The sequence below is a fragment of the Babylonia areolata genome, chromosome 19, assembly GCF_041734735.1.
Source record: "Babylonia areolata isolate BAREFJ2019XMU chromosome 19, ASM4173473v1, whole genome shotgun sequence".
Taxonomy (NCBI): Eukaryota; Metazoa; Mollusca; class Gastropoda; order Neogastropoda; family Buccinidae; genus Babylonia; species Babylonia areolata.
Genome location: NC_134894.1, coordinates 52,335,810 through 52,342,629, shown reverse-complemented (window position 1 = coordinate 52,342,629; position 6,820 = coordinate 52,335,810). Strand labels below are relative to the sequence as shown.

General features: G+C 46.7%; 1 protein-coding gene across 5 annotated transcripts in view; it reads right to left on the bottom strand.

The window, feature by feature from the left end:
• LOC143293834 (uncharacterized) overlaps window positions 1-6,820 on the bottom strand; it is a 48,212-nt gene extending 41,392 nt beyond the window's left edge. Inside the window, exon 1 of one of the 5 annotated variants that reach the window (XM_076605117.1) lies at window positions 6,712-6,820. The gene's annotated coding sequence lies outside the window, so the exon portion shown is untranslated. Of the gene's footprint in view, window positions 1-4,573; window positions 4,591-6,146; window positions 6,417-6,577 lie in introns of those variants that run through there. The other 4 variants (XM_076605118.1, XM_076605115.1, XM_076605119.1 and 1 more) reach the window with 4 other exon arrangements.

The following is a 6,820-nucleotide window of genomic DNA, read 5'->3' as shown; positions in this document are numbered from 1 at the left end:
ACGTGAACATATTCTACGTGTGCACTTGTGTGTGACTATGTGAAGGCACATGTCCATGTCTGTAGGTGTGCACGTGGATTGTGTATTGTGCGGTTGTGCGAGTGTGCGTGAAAAATTGCGAATAAGTGTGAATACTGGTTAATATGGCACTTTTATTTTGAAATACTGTTAATCCATCTTCTGTTAATTTCGTGTCTATATTTACATATAGTATGACACTTATACCTACCTTCTATTCGTGATTTTTTTCTTTATCTGTGACTGATCATTGCACGTGTGATCACTTCATGTGAGCATTTAAGTATTTTACGTATAAACTTTACCTGCTGAATGAACGTGATTCTTGTGCATTGTTTACGTACATTATGCCAAGGTATTCTGTTTGTATAATCACTTATAGCGCACCGCTCAAGAGCTTACCTCATAGGACTAATACATTCCAACCCTTACATTCCATTCCTCTACCCTGTCTGATTCATTGCCTTATCATACTACCTGATCCACTGGTGCCTCAATGCAACATATCTCATCATTACAGTCTGGCGTTTAAGTCTCGCAGTGAGAGGTCGAAATTATTTCATGCTCAGTTCTGGAATGGAGGTTATTATTATTTATTATCAGCCCCCCCCCCCCCCCCACCACCACCACCCCACCCCTCCGTCGCCCTTCTCTCTCTCCCTCCTTATCAAATGCAAAGAGAAAGAGAGAGAGAGTGAGTGTGTTAAGTGGATCGCTCTAATCAGTTTTACAGATAACTTGCGCCAGCGCCTGTTTATGCACGAGTCGCTGAATACCAGATATGTATCATTCTCCTCGCTCTAAATCTGCCATGTTTTCATTGTAAACGCTTGGCAAACCATCCAGAAGCCCTCAGTTGTGGTCACTACAACCTTCACGCCATGTTCACTACAACCTTCACTTCACGCCCTGTTCACTACAACCTTCACTTCACGCCATGTTCACTACAACCTTCACGCCATGTTCACAACAACCTTCAAGCCCCCCCCCCCCCCCCCCACCATCCCCCCGCCCTCCCAAGCACCACCTGAACTCTACGGAAGGCGAGTGCATGGGCGCAGACATTTTGTGTGGGACTGTGTGGCTGAGCACAGGCAAGCGTTACTTTGTGTGTACGTGCTTGTGATTTTATGGATTTCATGCATCTTAATGTTAGTTTACTGATTTTATTGGCGTGATATTTGTTGTGAGAGGGTGCGGGCGCACGAGCGTTCAAGCATGTGTGTGTGTGTGTGTGTGTGTGTGTGTGTGTGTGTGTGTGTGTGTTTGTGTGTGTGCATTTTACTTATAAACACGATTTATTTGATGGATGTTCTAATATGCTGGATGTTTTTATTTGTTTACACTGTTATGCAATACGTTATTGTCTTAACGTGTGCATATATATATATATGTGTGTGTGTGTGTGTGTGTGTGTGTGTGCATTTTACATTTATATACGATCTTTGTTGGATTCTTTTTAACATTGTTGTACACTACCTTGTCTTTACATGTATGTGTCGTGGGGGGGGGAGGTGGGGGGGGGGAGAGTTAAATATTTATATTTTATTTGCTGGATGTTTTCTATCGGTATACATTGTTGTGCAATACTTTATTGTCTTAATGTGTGAGCATGTGTGGGGGTGTGCGGGTGTGGGGTTGTTTTAGTCAGCTACTGAGAGTTTATATCTGACTTGTTTTAGTGTATTGTGTGGTACATATGTTCATTTTTATCATGTTGGTGTCTACAACGAGCCTGTGATTGCACACGTTAATTTCCATGTGGATTAATACAGTTTTTGGTTTTTTTTGTTTTTTAATTTGAATTTTTAAATTTTGAATTTGAATTTGAATAACGAAGGGGGACAGGCTACATGTGAAAGGACGCTGTACAATAGCAGGGACAGGCTACAGGAGGAGGGACAGGCTACAGGAGGAGGAACAGGCTACAAGAGGGACAGGCTACATGAGGAGGGACAGGCTACATGAGGGACAGGCTACATGAGGAGGGACAGGCTACATGAGGAGGAACAGGCTACATGAGGGACAGGCTACATGAGGAGGGACAGGCTACATGAGGGACAGGCTACATGAAGAGGGACAGGCTACATGAGGAGGAACAGGCTACATCAGGGACAGGCTACATGAGGAGGGACAGGCTACATGAGGAGGGACAGGCTACATGAGGGACAGGCTACATGAAGAGGGACAGGCTACATGAGGAGGAACAGGCTACATCAGGGACAGGCTACATGAGGAGGGACAGGCTACATGAGGAGGGACAGGCTACAAGAGGGACAGCCTACAGGAAGAGGGACAGGCTACACGAGGGACAGGCTACATGAGGAGGGACAGGCTACATGAGGAGGGACAGGGACAGGCTACATGAGGAGGGACAGGCTACATGAAGAGGGACAGCCTACAGGAAGAGGGACAGGCTACACGAGGTACAGGCTACATGAGGAGGGACAGGCTACATGATAGACAGGCTACATGAGGAGGGACAGGCTACAAGAGGGACAGGCTACATGAGGGACAGGCTACAGGAAGAGGGACAGGCTACATGAGGGACAGGCTACACGAGGGACAGGCTACATGAGGGACAGGCTACAGGAAGAGACAGGGTACATGAGGGACAGGCTACAGGAAGAGGGACAGGCTACATGAGGGACAGGCTACAGGAAGAGACAGGGTACATGAGGGACAGGCTACATGAGGGACAGGCTACAGGAAGAGGGACAGGCTACATGAGGGACAGGCTACATGAAGAGACTGGGTACATGAGGGACAGGCTACAGGAAGAGGGACAGGCTACATGAGGGACAGGCTACAGGAAGAGACAGGGTACATGAGGGACAGGCTACAGGAAGAGGGACAGGCTACATGAGGGACAGGCTACATGAAGAGACAGGCTACCTGAAGAGGGACATGCTACATGAGGAGGGACAGGCTACATGAGGGACAGGCTACAGGAAGAGGGACAGGCTACATGAGGGACAGGCTACATGAAGAGACAGGCTACATGAGGGACAGCCTACAGGAAGAGACAGGCTACATGAGGGACAGGCTACATGAGGAGGGACAGGCTACATGAGGGACAGGCTACAGGAAGAGACAGGCTACAGGAAGAGACAGGCTATGTGAGGGACAGGCTACAGGAAGAGGGACAGGCTACAGGAAGAGACAGGCTACAGGAAGAGACAGGCTCCATGAGGGACATGCTACATGAAGAGGGACAGGATACATGAAAAGACAGGCTACAGGAAGAGACAGGCTACATGAGGGACAGGCTACAGGAAGAGACAGGCTACATGAGGGACAGGCTGCAGGAAGAGACAGGCTACATGAAGAGGGACAGGCTACATGAGGGACAAGCTACAAGAAGAGGGACATGCTACATGAGGCTACAAGAGGAGGGACAGGCCACTGCTAACCACTATGCACCTTCAGGTCGCGTGTTTTCGTCACGTTTGTGCATTATAAAGACGTCTTTGTATATTTTTGACCGCTGACTGACCACTACTTACCACTACTGATCACTATATAACAGTTCAGATTGCATTAGTTTGTGACATGCATGCAATATTAGGACTGACTGAAATAATTTCATCACAAACTGACAATAACTCACAACTGCTGATCATTAATGACCACCGCTGACCACAAATGACTGACAATAACTCACAACTGCTGATCATTAATGACCACCGCTGACCACAAATGACTGACAATAACTCACTACTGCTGATCATTAATGACCACTGCTGACCACCACTCTTTTTTTTCTGCATGCGGAATTTTATCTTTTGAAAACAGTGTTAAGGTCACTTGACCAAGTTTGACTATTCACTGAGCAATACTGACAACTCAACGTTCAGCTAAAATCAGAGATTAGTTTCAGTTTCACATTTTCAAGGACAATTTGCGTTCGGACAAATCCATTTACGCTACATCACATCTGTTGGGCAGAAGCCTAACAGCAGCAAAACCCAACGTGCTTATCGGGCTTTGGATGCATGCTTATAATCATATTTGTGTACCTATCGGAGTGGATTTCTTTATACATAATTTTGCCAGAGGACAACACTTTTGTTGCATGGGTTCCTTTTCAGTGCGACAAGTGCGTGCTGAACATGGGACCTCGGTTTATCGTCTCATCCGAAAGACTAGACGCTCAGTTTGATTTTCCAGTCAAACTTGAGAGAAAGGGCGAGAGCGGGATTCGAACCTACATCCTCGCGGACTCTCTGTATTGGCAGATGAGCGTCTTAACCATTCTGCCACCTTCCTCCTCAGAATAAGTTTACAGTTAGGCCAAGAGCAAACAAAGGGAAATTATTCACAACTTAGTCTTTTGTGAAGAACTTCGACTCTGAAACAAGGAGGCTAGATTGCACTGACTCTTAGTGCTGATTGTTAGCATTTTGGGAATCATCCCAACGCCTAAAACCCTCTTGACCGAGAAAGTGGGGATTTGATTTGGCAAGATACTCTCCATCATAATCAAATTCTAGCCCAGATAGTCGGGGCAGCAGTTGTCCTCCTCTGATGTCCTAATAGTCTATGTCGGACATACCTCTGAAAATGCAGGTACTCCCAACAGCCAATGGGGTTAGTCTGTATACAGTCAGATGTACACCTGAAATGGGTGTGTGTGGACAATGGCTGCTTCTTGGCTTATCTGCTGTATCCTGCACTGGCTGCGAGTTGTATATATCTTCGTATGGGAGTATGTGGACAGCGGCTACTTCAGGCCTGTTTGGTTGTGTCCCACTGAAGGGATCATCATTACCCATAATGCACAAACCAACTTGGTAGGGGATGACAAGTGTAAAGGCTTGAAACCATCCTCGCCATGTGGGGGGACCAGACTACACGGCTTCTGCCAGTCTTCCATGGTGGCACAGCTATCAGGAATGTCCCTTTTTATAATCCATGATGCACAAACCGCCTTGGTAGGGGCTGACATATGGAAAAAGCTCGTAACCATCCGCGCGGAGCGAGGGCGCCGGTCTGTTAACAGTAATGGCAGAGCTATTTCGGAATGTCTGTATTTAAAATCCATTATACACAAACACTCCTTGGTAGGGGTTGACATGTCCAAAAACTTGTAGTCAGCTTCGCGGAGCGAGGGCGCCAATCTGGTATCAGTATTGCCAGAGCTATCACAGAATGTCTGTAGCAAACACAGAAGTCAGTGTATATCCATGGTATCCAGGAAACACAGAAGTGTATATCCATGGTATCCAGGAAACAACACAGGTAACAGACACATCCATGTACAGAAATTATGAACTGCAATGACTTTATATTGTATCATACATCAAGTATCCCATTAAGAGGTTTAAAACTGAAATCAGTTGAGTGAACAAAAACTCTCAACCGAGTGACGCGAGCTGTGAAGTAAGCGACCGACTCCCAGACGAGTTAGACACAAACTGATGCCCTGATAACAAGCATGCACACTCAAACCATGATTCTGATGCGGCGCCCTCTCATACATGGGGTATAATCAAATTCTAGCCCAGACAGTCGAGACAGCAGTTGCCTTATTTGACTATATGTCCTGATGGTCTTAATCGGACACTGACGACTGATTGACGAACTGACCATTAGTATGCAGTTTGTGTAATATTAACATGTTCTTTTGCATTATGATTCAATAGTATTCTTTAATGCAACGTCTGTTTTGACCACTGCTGACCACTAACCAAATATACATGATAAAACAGAGACACCTGTGGGAACACATAACAGACCTGGAAGAACATGACTCGGGGGAATACAGACCTGGGGGAACTTCGACCTGTGGGAAACAAGGGGAACATGGACATGCTCTCTCTCTATCTGTGTGTGTGTGTGTGTGTGTGTGTGTGTGTGTGTGTGTGTGTGTGTGCGTGCGTGCGTGCGTGTTGAGGAAGTGTGTTATGCGACTGCCGTGCTAGTGGAAGCTGCCAACACTTACTGTTGTAGTTACCCAAGATTTACATGACTGAACATTGCTGGATACAAACACTCCTCTATTTGATGATTAACTGAAATTAAAGTTTTGCTGGTTCAGTGTTAAGTGAATACTGAGACAGATGAGGAGAGAGAGCGGGGGGAATGGAGGCCGGTGGGCACATAGATGGTACTGAATCAGTCATGACCTTACGGGGGGCGGGGGATGAAAATAGGCAGTTTGTCATGCCCTGCTGTCCAGAACTCTATTCTCTCATTGATTGTTCTGCCTTTGCGCAACACCGTCTCGTCTCTGTTGGGCATACAAGTTAATCCCCTCCCCTCTCTCTGCCACACACACGCGCGCTGCATCCGAAAACTTCACACAACAGAAGCCCAACAACCATTGTCCTGTCACCACGATCACAAAAGAGCACAAGGAAATAGTATGTGGAAGATAACAATGTCAGCTGAGCCTGGTTTGAGATCAAGGGTTCAGCAAGCGACTGGCAGCAGTCCCACCCTTCATAATGTAAGGTCACACAATAGTGAGAAAATCATGCTGAATGAAGTCACGGTGAGCAGAACACAGTACACACACACACGCGCGCGCCGGTAAAAAAACAACAAACCTACATACCTTCAGTTCAAACCGGTGAGTCAAGCCGTGTTTACAGCCTACGTGTTACACACCATACCTGCTACTTACAGCGGAAGACACGTAAACTGGCGAGAAGAAGCTCTGTTGGGTTGAATCCGCCAACCAGGTCTTACCTTAGGTGTGTTCCATTGCGGGGTGCTGGCAGGTGACCCACTGGCAAGTCTGCGCGGTGGCCGTGGGCTAATCACACACACAATCTGGTGCGCGCAGACTGGTGGCTGC